This window comes from Anguilla anguilla, chromosome 11, assembly GCF_013347855.1.
Source record: "Anguilla anguilla isolate fAngAng1 chromosome 11, fAngAng1.pri, whole genome shotgun sequence".
Lineage (NCBI taxonomy): Eukaryota > Metazoa > Chordata > Actinopteri > Anguilliformes > Anguillidae > Anguilla > Anguilla anguilla.
This window is the reverse complement of record NC_049211.1, coordinates 2,652,378-2,665,827: the sequence shown is the minus strand read 5'-3', so window position 1 is coordinate 2,665,827 and position 13,450 is coordinate 2,652,378.

Below are 13,450 nucleotides of genomic sequence, written 5' to 3'. Positions count from 1 at the left end.
ATTCGTTCATAAATGCGTTCATTTATTTACCGCTCCGATCCATCCTTTCCTTTTTCGCGCGCTTTCTCTTTCTTTCTTTTTCTCTCGCTTTCTACAACCTTCTCTGTTTCCCTCTCTTTATGCCTCCCTCTGCTTTTTAGCCTTCTCTCTCTGTCTTCCTCTCCATCTCTCTGTCTTTTTCAAATTAAAATTCAACTTCAAATTTGCTTTATTTGCATGACGAGACTAAAAAGCAAAATGCATTGCTGAAGCAAAATACATAAAATAAACTGGAAATGCATGCATAGAGACATTAAAAGCACACAAATGATATCCCCCCAAAAGGAAGAAAGGAAGCCCTCTTTTCTTTTTTCTTTTGCCACTCTCCTACACACACACACACACACACACACACCCGCACCCCAATCTTAAACATGAATACTTTTTCATCAAGCATAGTAACACACCTGTTTACAAAATAATGAGGAGCTCGTATGAGGAACTCTTTCTCTGTCTCTCTTTCTCCCTCCTTCCCTCTCTTCCTCCCTGTCTCTCTCTTCCTTTCCTCCTCCCTCCCTCCCTCTATCTCTCTTCCTCTCCTTCCCCTCTCCTTCTCTCTCTTCCTCTCCCCCATCGCTCTCTCCCTCCCTCCCTCCCTCTCTCGTCTGGACTGTATGCCCAAAGCTTCGCCCCGCTGTTTCTGGTTTTTGAAAGGGGGGGGGGGGTGCTGTCGTTATCTGGAAGCGATCGTCTGAGTCCTGCAGGCCTGCGGCAAGCTCTTGTGTTCCCGCGCTCTACTTCCTCTTCACGCAGGAAGCGGCGGCGGCTGGGAAAGTGCGGCGACCAAAAACACCGTCGCGTTCGGCCAAATCCGCTTTCGTGGCGGTTCAGTTCCCTTTACTTATTTATTTATTTTTTTAAATGTCTGACTTTAACGGCTGGCCCATAGGCGGTTTTGTGTGAAGGCAGGAAGACGAGGCTTCCCTTCGCGCTCGCGTTCGCGCGCCGTCGCGTGTGTTTCCAGCTCATGCTTATTCACCATGTGCTGCGCGGCTCTGTGCTACATTACATTACAGGCATTTAGCAGACGCTCTTATCCAGAGCGACTTACACAACTTTTACATAGCATTTTACATTGTATCAGTTTATACAGCTGGATATATACTGAAGCAATTTCGGTTAAGTACCTTGCTCAAGGGTACAACGGCAGTGTCCTACCCGGGAATCGAACCTGCGACCTTTCAGTTACAAGCCCAGTTCCTTACCCACTGTGCTACACTCCGTCCTGTGTGCCTAATTAAGACCCTGTACACTGTAACCGCTACTGAAGAATCGGCTGGTCTGTGTAATTAAGGCAAGTCACGTTGGGTGTGAGTCTGACATCACACCGCATGCTTTTGGTGTCTCGCCCCCTCCCCTCCCCCCCGCCATTATGACGCTGTTCTCTTATTGGCTGATCCGTGCTGATTTGCGGCTGAGGGCATTCTGGGTAATCGCGCTCGGGGATCCTGCCGGCGTTACTCGAGGGGACTCTCGTATCCACGGCGATTTGATTGGCGGCCTGGGCGCACGCGCTCGTCTCTCCGCCTCGTACGCGACCCCGCCCGTCTGCTCCCGTCGTCAAGGTTACGCGTGACCCCGTGCGAATTCGGCTAAAGGGCGGGCTAAAAGATGCTCTCTGGAAACAACCCCCCCCCCAGGGGGAAGGGTTACAGTGGGACGTCCCAAGCCTGTACGTGCTTTCCCCTCCCCCTCAGGAGACCATTTAAAAAAAAGAAATAAACATAATAAAAACAGTCAGCACGTCCGACCGAAAGCGCTTTCCCCGGGTTTAATCTTCCCTCCGATCCCGCGCCGCGACGCCTTTTCAACGCCGCGCACCTGGAGTTTGTCGGCGGCGATGCGAGAGCGATCCTTCAGCGACCCCGAGACGGGCGCTTCCGCTCGGCGCCGACGCTAACCCAGGGAAGCCGAAACAATTACAGACCAGCTTTTCAGCGCTTCCGAGCTGACGGAGGCTCATTTACATGACATTACGCTCAGCCACTTAGCAGATGGTTTTCCTCCGGAGCGACTCGCGCAGGAACGCCGTCGCAGGGTCGAGGAAGAAAGAGCTGCCGCTGACTCATCAGGGTCAGAAACAGACAGTCGCTGTTTACACACACAGACGTACGCGACGCTGGCGAATATGTAAAACCTGCAACATGGAGTTCGGCACCAAGGCAGGTGCCTGAGGGAGACCGTGGCTGTGGAGCGCTTGGAGAATGTAGTGCTTCAGCAGACAGCCAATGGGACTGAGGAGCGAGATTTGAGAGCAGTGGGGGTGTGGCTAACTAAGCCAGGAAAACCAATGAGCTAAGATGGTGTTTAACCCTTTCAGGTGTGAGAGCACAAACGTGTGGTTAGAATGTTAAAGCCCCCCTGTGTTTCGTGGGGGGGGGGGGGGACATCTGTGACATCACAGCCCTGTGCTGCGATAAGGCCAACGAGCACTGTGTGCAGAGGTCAGGTTATTCCCAGTGTAGAGGTCAGGTTATTCCCAGTGTAGAGGTCAGGTTATTCCCAGTGTAGAGGTCAGGTTATTCCCAGTGTAGGGGTCAGGTTATTCCCAGTGTAGAGGTCAGGTTATTCCCAGTGTAGAGGTCAGGTTATTCCCAGTGTAGAGGTCAGGTTATTCCCAGTGTAGAGGTCAGGTTAATCCCAGTGTAGAGGTCAGGTTATTCCCAGTGTAGGGGTCAGGTTAATCCCAGTGTAGGGGTCAGGTTAATCCCAGTGTAGAGGTCAGGTTATTCCCAGTGTAGAGGTCAGGTTATTCCCAGTGTAGAGGTCAGGTTAATCCCAGTGTAGAGGTCAGGTTATTCCCAGTGTAGAGGTCAGGTTATTCCCAGTGTGTAGAGGTCAGGTTATTCCCAGTGTGTAGAGGTCAGGTTATTCCCAGTGTAGAGGTCAGGTTATTCCCAGTGTAGAGGTCAGGTTATTCCCAGTCAGGTTAATCCCAGTGTAGAGGCCAGGTTATTCCCAGTGTGGAGGAGGTCAGGTTATTCCTAGTGTAGAGGTCAGGTTATTCCCAGTGTGGAGGTCAGGTTATTCCCAGTGTGGAGGTCAGGTTATTCCCAGTCAGGTTAATCCCAGTGTAGAGGTCAGGTTATTCCCAGTGTAGAGGTCAGGTTATTCCCAGTGTGGAGGTCAGGTTATTCCCAGTCAGGTTATTCCCAGTGTAGAGGTCAGGTTATTCCCAGTGTAGAGGTCAGGTTATTCCCAGTGTGGAGGTCAGGTTATTCCCAGTCAGGTTAATCCCAGTGTAGAGGTCAGGTTATTCCCAGTGTAGAGGTCAGGTTATTCCCAGTGTAGAGGTCAGGTTATTCCCAGTGTGGAGGTCAGGTTATTCCCAGTGTAGAGGTCAGGTTATTCCCAGTGTAGAGGTCAGGTTATTCCCAGTGTAGAGGTCAGGTTATTCCCAGTGTAGAGGTCAGGTTATTCCCAGTGTAGAGGTCAGGTTAATCCCAGTGTATAGGTCAGGTTATTCCCAGTGTAGAGGTCAAGTTAATCCCAGTGTAGAGGTCAGGTTATTCCCAGTGTAGAGGTCAGGTTATTCCCAGTGTAGAGGTCAGGTTATTCCCAGTGTGGAGGTCAGGTTATTCCCAGTGTAGAGCTCAGGTTATTCCCAGTGTAGAGGTCAGGTTATTCCCAGTGTGGAGGAGGTCAGGTTATTCCCAGTGTAGAGGTCAGGTTATTCCCAGTGTAGAGGTCAGGTTAATCCCAGTGTAGAGGTCAGGTTATTCCCAGTGTAGAGGTCAGGTTAATCCCAGTGTAGAGGTCAGGTTATTCCCAGTGTAGAGGTCAGGTTATTCCCAGTGTAGAGGTCAGGTTATTCCCAGTGTAGAGGTCAGGTTATTCCCAGTGTGGAGGAGGTCAGGTTATTCCCAGTGTGGAGGTCAGGTTATTCCCAGTGTAGAGGTCAGGTTATTCCCAGTGTAGAGGTCAGGTTATTCCCAGTGTAGAGGTCCGGTTATTCCATAGATGTCGGCACCGTCTGTTCTTCCTCCTGTCTCTGCGTGGGATTAAGCCCTTAGATTTTGGCCTGATCCCGCTCCTGTAAAACGGCTCTGTTTGCTTCTTTAGTATTCATTAATGCTTCCTGGCTGCAGACACACAGCAGGCAGCAGAGGGAGGCTTGTGGGAGCCAGGCTAAGCCTCAGATCTGACTCCAGAGCGGGGCTTGGGTCTGAGAGACGCGCGGTCCTGCTCCTGCCCCTGCCCCCACATCTCAGACGCGTGCCCCGGCAAGAGAGGGGAGGGACTTATAAAAACGAGCGAATGAGAGAGAGAGACAGGGGTGCAGAGAGCCAATGGGGTAACAGAAATGTGGGGCGTTGTCACGGCTGCTGTGGCTCGGTTTTGAGCTGTCTGTTGGTTAGAGGTCACTTTGAAGGTCGTTGGTTGAGGAAGTGGGTTTTCATGTCGGGACTTGCCGTGCCGGACCAGGGGAACAGGGCAGGTCCAGCCCTCCTCATTTTAGGGCATTTAGGGTCCCCCCCCATCTCTCTTCACCCCCCTCTCCCTCACCACATCACCAGGTCATATGTCACAGGAAGCATGCCTTCAGCTAACCATCGCATCCTGCGCTGAGTCTGTATGCTGCATTGTGGTGTACTTCTGCTCTTTAGGGTGGGCATGGACAGAGATAGTTCACCGCTAGCGAGAGTGCGCGCTGGCTGCGTTCCTTCCTGTCACCGATAAAGAGTTCCTGTCACCGATAAAGAGTTCCAGCGATTGCCTGCCCCCTCCCAACCCCCTTGTGAATATTCATGAGCACGGCTGTCCTGGAGTGCATCCTGGCCCTGAGTGATTGGCTGCCAGGATTCTGTGTTGTATCCCTGGCAATTACAATCAGGAGGAGGAAGAGCGAGCCCGTCTGCCGCTGAATATGCATGAGGCGGCGGGCCGGGCGTCCCTGGAGCTCGGGGGTTAAACTGTGCGTCGCCGGTGCGGAGCTGCGGACGGGAAGGGCCCGACCGCCGTCTCCGCTCGAGGGTCCGCGTGCGGGGGCGCGGGGAGGCGGGGCTTCAGCGTCGGGGGGGGGGGCAGAGTGTGTCGCTATGACGGCGGACTTACGAGAGTCACCCGTGAGGATGGCTCAGGGTGTTGTTGTGGGGGGGGGGGTGGGGGTTGGGGTTCGCTGTGAGTGTGAGGGAGGTTGAGTTTGGAGGATTTGACGGCGGCGCAGTCTGCGGGGGGGGGGGGGCGGGGACAGCCTGTAGAGACGGGTACAGACGGGCGCGGCGTCTCCGATCCTCTGACTGACAGCCCGGACGGGCTTTGTTGTGGCAGACGCCTGCATGTCTGTCTGCCCCGGTTTCTGGGTTAGCGTGCCTGATGCACGCTAGCCTGCACGCTAGGCGCATGTGGAGCGTGTGCTAGGCGCATGTGGAGCGTGTGCATGCATGCATTCTTCTTTCTTTTTGCACGTGCTGCGATATATTCCATGAGGTGTATATTTGAATATTTGACTGTGTGCAATTTCCTAATGTTCAGGAGTACCTGTAGTGTGTGTGTGTGTGTTTGTGTGCTTAAACGCATGTGTGTGTCAGAGTGTGAATGTGCGTGTGCGCGTGCATGCACGTGTGTTATATCTGTGTGAGAGGGGACCGGTCTCCTCCATCACTGTTCGTTCGCAGGCTCTCAGAATTGCGTCATGAACATCGCGCCATGTCACAGATTACTTAAGAAATCTGCAGCCAGAGTTCCGTGCAGCCGGAGTTCCGCGCAGCCGGAGTTCCGCGCAGCCGGAGTTCCGCGCAGCCGGAGTTCCGCGCAGCCGGAGTTCCGCGCAGCCGGAGTTCCGCGCAGCCGAAGTTCCGCGCAGCCAGTGTTCCGCGCAGCCGGAGTTCCGCGCAGCCACGCGCCCATAAATCAGCCGGCCAATTTCAGGCAATCACAGGCTGATTACAGAACCTGGAGCCCGGACAGCTCTCACTCAAACTCCAGCCCGGCCAGTTTGGCTTTGGGTCCTGGACCCTTCACAGAACAACTTCATCCGCCCCCCCGGGGGGGCTGGGTGTGGGGAGGACCGGGGACCGGGTGAGGGAGTGGGGGCTGTCCCATAATCCCCAGAATCAAACATTATTCATGGCTCCGGTCCCCTAATGATGCGTAAAAGCGAGGGGCGGCGAGGCCATCTGCTGGTGTCACACGGCAGATCTGGCCCAGGCTTCCGCGCCGGAGCTGCCAGGCGCTAAAACTTAATGGCGTTACTGCGTATCCTCTGACTCCTCCGCCCGTCTCTCCCAAAACACCGGGACGCGTCGGCACACAGCCTCACAGCACCCGCCCCGCCCTCGCCCCCGCCCTCGCCCCCGCCCCCGCTGATTGGTATTGGAGAAGGCACTTGGCAAAGCCGTTGTAGTTTTAACAGTAATAATAGAGCAGTCCCCCCTCCCGCTCCCCCCCCACCTCCCCAAGTTTCATTTACCAGGGTTAAGCAATTCTAAATTGGACTGAAATAAGTTGATCAATTCCCAGAACTGGACGAGGAAGTGAGATTAGAGGTGGCTGTGCTGGCTTTGGAGGAGGACTGCTCTGCTGTACGCGGTGAGCTCTGCGAACTGTGGCACCGGCCCATCTTACAACAGCCGTGCCCCCCCTCCCCCCTACCCCCCCCCAGGTCTGGCCTTGCCAGAGTGGGACAGCTGGTCTCCGGACCCCCAGTACTTCACCGAAGCCTTCTTTTTCCTGGACCCCTCCCTCAGGTTCCCTCTCTGCTGAACACAGTTACCGCCCCCAGTGTCTGTTCCAGCACCGCCATCCCCAAAACTCGCCATCGCTGACGGCGTTAGCTGCGCTCGCTCTCCACACTTCCTGTGGTCAGTACTGACTGAAATGGTCTGTACTGCCCTCCTCCTGAGGTCAGTACTAACTGCAACGGTCTGTACTGCCCTCCTCCTGCAGTCAGTACTGACTGAAACGGTCTGTACTGCCCTCCTCCTGCGGTCAGTACTGACTGAAACGGTCTGTACTGCCCTCCTGCTACGGTCAGTACTGACTGAAACGGTCTGTACTGCCCTCCTGCTGCGGTCAGTACTGACTGAAACGGTCTGTACTGCCCTCCTCCTGCGGTCAGTACTGACTGAAACGGTCTGTACTGCCCTCCTGCTGCGGTCAGTACTGACTGAAACGGTCTGTACTGCCCTCCTCCTGCGGTCAGTACTGACTGAAACGGTCTGTACTGCCCTCCTGCTATGGTCAGTACTGACTGAAACGGTCTGTACTGCCCTCCTGCTACGGTCAGTACTGACTGAAACGGTCTGTACTGCCCTCCTGCTATGGTCAGTACTGACTGAAACGGTCTGTACTGCACCGGTGCTTGTGTGGGAGGCCTAGGAAACCCAGCGGGCCCCTGGAGTGGGTGGCAGGTCACAGCAGGAACCCCAAATTTCCGCTTCTGTAACTGAAAGGCTTTCTTCTTCATCAGGGCCTGGAGACAAACTGGCAACCCCCCAGCACAGCTCAGCACATGTTCCAATATAACAGGCACATCACCGAATATATAACCGGCTCCAGATTCAGCCTGACTTGCACTTTACTTTGTGACAACTAAATTGTTTTTCCCCCCTGTGGAAAGCAAGGCAGCTGAATTATGTTAATGAATTATTGTGTTAATAATTCATAGTGCCATCACGGTTTGACCAAAATAAAAATAAAAAGTCATTACTATGTATGTGTGTGGGTGTTCGTGAATGGAAATTTTAGTGCCTGTGTGTGATTTGTTGAAGTGTGTGCGTGCTTGCTGCCTGTGTGTGTGCGCGCGCACGCACGTGTGTGTGTCTGTCTGTGCGTGTGTCTGCGCGTGTGTGCACGTGTGAGCGTGTGTGTGTGTGTGCGCGTCTGCGCGTGTGTGAGCGTGTGTGTGTGTGTGCGCGTCTGCGCGTGTGTGAGCGTGTGTGTGTGTGTGCGCGCGTCTGCGCGTGTGTGAGCATGTGAGCATGTGTGTGTGTGTGTGCGCGTCTGCGCGTGTGTGAGCGTGTGTGTGTGCGCGCGCGCGCGCAGTAGTGGCACTGGCACAGAGGGACAGCAGCTTGGCTTGGAGCGGACTCCACACGGCAGCCACCGTTTCCGTGGTGCCGATCGGACTCTGTGCCGATTGGCTTTCCCAGATCGGAACTTCCCCATCCATCACTGCGCAGTTGGGCTGGACTTCCCTTATTCTGTACCGCTGCGTCCAGTGCTTCCCTGTCCATCCCAGCCTTCCCCGGCTTTACGCCCGTCGTCCTGGAAACCCACACGGTGTTCCTCCTCCGGGCCTCCCGACCAGAGCGTCCGTGTAATTAGCGTGGTCCGATAAGCTGGTACACCAAAAAATAAATAAATATATATATATTCTTGCTCTTTGGGGAGGGATTCCTTCAGGTTTATCAGTGCGGAGATGACTTAGCATGCAGGTCTCTCCCTCTGCCTCCCGAACCACAGACCAGCAAAGCCGCTTTCCTGTCACTTTCATTTTTATTTTTATTTGGAGGAAAACGGGGGTGAAATAATTACCTTTTTTCTGTAAGTGGGTGTGGGGGAAAAAATATTCCCAAATTTTTTCATAAATGCGGGTGAAGATAGCTCTAAATTTTCCCAATCTCACACTGGACCTTTGAAGAATTATGTGCCTCTTTTTTGAGCCCTTTTACTGTCTTTTAAGGTCTTTATGAACAGCTTTTATTTTTCTATCCTTGGGTTTTAATGCAAGAATGACAGTTTTACTAGATTTTTAAAAAAGAAATTGGTGGCTTGAATACAGTAATTTGTCATTGGCCCTTTTCCTCTCTGAAACAGGTTTCTGTTTTTGTGCTTTTTCATTTCGTTTTCGGGGAGAGTAAACATCACTTTGTTATTTGTCGGTAGCAGAGCTCTCCGAGGGCAGCTGCGGATCGCCGGGGCGGGGGGGGGGCGGGGGGGGAGAGTAAAGCATCATCACGCCCCTGCTCTTTATAAACGTTCTGCGAGGGGGGGGGAAAGGTATCCGCCTGCAGTCCGGAGCAGCGGAGTCCGGCTCCTGAACCCAGCGACTCGCTGGACACCTCAGGTCCCTCCCTCAGGGTTTCCCCTGGGCTGCTCAGGCCTGTGCTGCTGATCCCCGAAACCTGGAAAGAGCTGCTTTTTATACCTCAGCTTCTCAGCCCCCCTGTTCCTGGAGAGCCACAAGGTTTCTTTTCTTCTTCTTATTCTATTTCACTTCCATCCCTAGAAACAAGAAGAGGTCAGTTAACTGTGCCATTGGCTGGTTTAATCGATCAGTTCTGAGTAATGATGAAAGCCAGTGGTGATTGGCTGGTTTAAATGATCAGCTGAGTAACTATGAAAGCCAGTGGTGATTGGCTGGTTTAATTGGTCAGCTGAGTAACTATGAAAGCCAGTGGTGATTGGCTGGTTTAAATGATCAGCTGAGTAACTATGAAAGCCAGTGGTGATTGGCTGGTCTAATTGGTCAGCTGAGTAACTGTGAAAGCCAGTGGTGATTGGCTGGTTTAGTTGGTCAGCTGAGTAACTGTGAAAGCCAGTGGTGATTGACTGGTCTAATTGGTCAGCTGAGTAACTGTGAAAGCCAGTGGTGATTGGCTGGTCTAATTTGTCAGCTGAGTAACTGTGAAAGCCAGTGGTGATTGGCTGGTCTAATTGGTCAGCTGAGTAACTATGGAAGCCAGTGGTGATTGGCTGTTTAATTGGTCAGCTGAGTAACTATGGAAGCCAGTGGTGATTGGCTGTTTAATTGGTCAGCTGAGTAACTATGGAAGCCAGTGGTGATTGGCTGGTTTAATTGGTCAGCTGAGTAACTATGAAAGCCAGTGGTGATTGGCTGGTTTAATTGGTCAGCTGAGTAACTATGAAAGCCAGTGGTGATTGGCTGGTTTAATTGGTCAGCTCATACTCGATGGGTCTCCTGGCCCAGTGTGTTTTTGGGACAGTGCTGGGACAGGCGAACGGGTCTGTTCCCTCTGTCCCATGATGCCGAGCGGCAGCGGAGAGCAGGCTCCGTTTGGGTAGCGAGCGCGCGGTGCCGGAGGAGGAGGAGGAGGAGGAGGAGGAAGAGGAGGGGCGTCTGTGATGAGGTCATCCCCGGGGAGTTTGGGCGCGGGAGCGTCGGCCTGCGTTGGTCAGCGGCATGGCGGTACGTCCGTCGCGCGGCGTCTCTGCTGGAGAGCCGCAGCCGACAGACGCGCTTCCCCCTCCGCCGGCGCCGCGTGTGAAAGGGTCTCCTGCGCTTCCAGCTCCCCCGTATCACCCCCACCCCTAAATAAAGCTCTTCAGCGTTATCTCTCTCCGCGCGCTGCCTGCTTTGTTCTGACTCTTTACCGCCGATGCCCCGGACCACGGGCGCGTGCCCCAGATGGCGGGTGCGTGCCCCGGACCACGGGCGCGTGCCCCAGATGGCGGGTGTGTGCCCCAGACCACGGGCGCGTGCCCCAGATGGCGGGTGCGTGCCCCGGACCACGGGCGCGTGCCCCAGATGGCGGGTGTGTGCCCCGGACCACGGGCGCGTGCCCCAGATGGCGGGTGTGTGCCCCGGACCACGGGCGCGTGCCCCAGATGGCGGGTGCGTGCCCTTGTTTGTTTGTTTGTTTGTTTGTTTCTGGCGGTGATATCGCCACGGCGCCCGCTGAGCAGGTGCTGCGCGGGAATGTTAATCGGGCGAAGCCGACGGTTGTCATGGATATCCGCGCGCGGCTCGTGGGAACGATGCAGGCATCCCCATTAACGCTGTAATTATGATTTTACTCCAGATTTGCGTTTGTAGTGAGCTTCGGTCTGACTGTAAGGACCCTGGTCTAAGGCGTGTGCAGGCAAACGGAAGCCCTTTGACTGCTCTTTCTGGATAATATCTCTTTTCTTTTTTTAAAAAAAATGCATGCTTCTGATTGGTCCAGACAGTTTAAAAAAAAAAATGCATGCTTCTGATTGGTCCAGACAGTTTTTTTGTGTGCATTGATGGTTATATTAGATATTTTAGATGTTGTGAACCTTGACTTCTTGGGAACGTCAGGGGACCTGTTTTCCCCAAACTTAGATCCATCAGCAGCGGCTGAAATATTTTCGCGTTGGGAGGAGTTTTCATCCCCTTGTTTACTTGGCGTTTTCTCAGTTTCATAAGCCACATTAAACACGTTTCTGAATCGTTCGTCGCTCTAACACAGGATTTCTGACAGGTTTTGTGAACGTGGCAGTGTTGGCTATTGATATTAGGTGGAAGGATAATGAATTCGTGTTTGTATATTAATGTTAACGCCCGCGGAGGAGTTTGTTTCAGCGGTATGAGCTAAAGACGCACAATCCCGCACCACAAGGTGAGAGAGTGAATAAATAAATAAGGCAACAGTGCTAGCGACAGTGCTAGCAGTTACCTGCTGCAAACGGGTACATGCTGCTAGCGGTTACATGGTAAATGGACTGCATTTATATAGCGCTTTTATCCAAAGTGCTTTACAATTGATGCCTCTCATTCGCCAGAGCAGTTAGGGATTAGGTGTCTTGCTCAAGGACACTTCGACATGCCCAGGGCGGGGTTTGAACCGGCAACCCTCCGACTGCCAGACAATCGGTCTTACTTCCTGAGCTATGTCGCCCCTACATGCTGCTAACGCGTACATGTTGCTAGCAGTGTGTCTGTGGCGTAGTGCTAACGCGTACATGTTGCTAGCAGTGTGTCTGTGGCGTAGTGCTAACGGGTACATGTTGCTAGCAGTGTGTCTGTGGCGTAGTGCTAACGCGTACATGTTGCTAGCAGTGTGTCTGTGGCGTAGTGCTAACGCGTACATGTTGCTAGCAGTGTGTCTGTGGCGTAGTGCTAACGCGTACATGCTGCTAGCAGTGTGTCTGTGGCGTAGTGCTAACGCGTACATGTTGCTAGCAGTGTGTCTGTGACGTAGTGCTAACGCGTACATGCTGCTAGCAGTGTGTCTGTGGCGTAGTGCTAACGCGTACATGTTGCTAGCAGTGTGCCTGTGGCGTAGTGCTAACGCGTACATGTTGCTAGTAGTGTGTCTGTGGCGTAGTGCTAACGCGTACATGTTGCTAGCAGTGTGTCTGTGGCGTAGTGCTGTGTTGCTTCAGCTCTGAATCCCGTAATTGTGCCCGTGTGTAAGGGAGCTGTCTGGACTCCTGCATTATTCATGTTGTGCTGTTGAGAGCAGGGCGTGGTGAGGAGCTGCAGTTTTGGGAAGTGTCGTGTGAGTGTGTGAGTGTGTGTGAGTGTGAGTGTTTGTGTGAGTGAGTAAGCTGTAAATTGATGTGTGAGAGGCGGTCCTGCAGTCTCTGTCCAAGAGTGATTGGCAGAGGAAGACCCATTACCACGCACACACACACACACACAAACATGCACGCACACACTGTATTCTGTCTCTGAAGCATAACCAAACTGATGCTACTGACCTGCTGAAGCTCCAGCCTTGAGTTGCTTTAGATGCAGGAGCTTCTGATGTAAAACTGTTTAAATACTCATGACTCACAGTGTCTGTATGTGTGGAGGTGTTTCTGAATACCTGACTGTGTGGAGCTGCACTCTGGTACAGGCAGAGTGTGTGTGTACATACCTGACTGTGTGGATCTGCACTGTGGTGCAGGCAGAGCGTGTGTGTGCATACCTGACTGTGTGGATCACCTACAGTCTCCATTTTGGCAGTTGATTGAAACTTGGGTCAGCATGCAAAATTTCTGAACTGAATAAAAAAAGCAGATTAGAGAATGCTGAGCTGAAGCATGCTTCATTCCTGTGTGCCTCTCTCTGGTGTGATGGACTGTATTCTGTCTGTGGTTTCTTTTCTTTTCTTTCAGATGAACATGGACATTTGAAAATCTACCTGCCCAAGAAGCTGCTGGAGTGCCTGCCCAAATGCTCCTCGCTCCCCAAAGAGAGGCACCGGTGGAACACCAATGAGGTGAGTGCAACCGCCGCACCGCCGCACGCGATTGGCCGGAGACCAAGAGCACCGTGATGCTCGATTGGCCGGAGAGGGAGAGCACCGTGACGTGCGATTGGCTGGAGAGGGAGGGCACCGCGATGCCCGATTGGCTCAGAGCTTGGGAAGAGCTGCGGTGACTGATGATCCACGTCTTTTTGATTGATAGAAGCGGCGATCTCAAGTGGTTGAATGTTCAGTCAGCTGTGTGTGTGTGTGCGCGCGCGTGTGTGCGTGTGTGTGTGTGCGTGTGTGTGAGAGCCTTAAGCAGTCTGTTGGATATAAATCTCTAAGTCTGGCGAGATTACAGCATCTTACTGTCCCACCCATCATCAGTGGATACGTGGGTTTGTGACAATGGCTGTTGTTCTGTTTGTTCTTTTAATGAAGGCTTTACGTCTGACCTGGTGAAGCTGAAAAGCGTGTAATTAGTGTTATTGTTATTAGGTACATGCTTTGGCTGATTTTCACACTAAAGTCCAGCATGAGCACAAGAAGGTTCGAGGAGGTGATTAATTTTTCTATTTAAAACT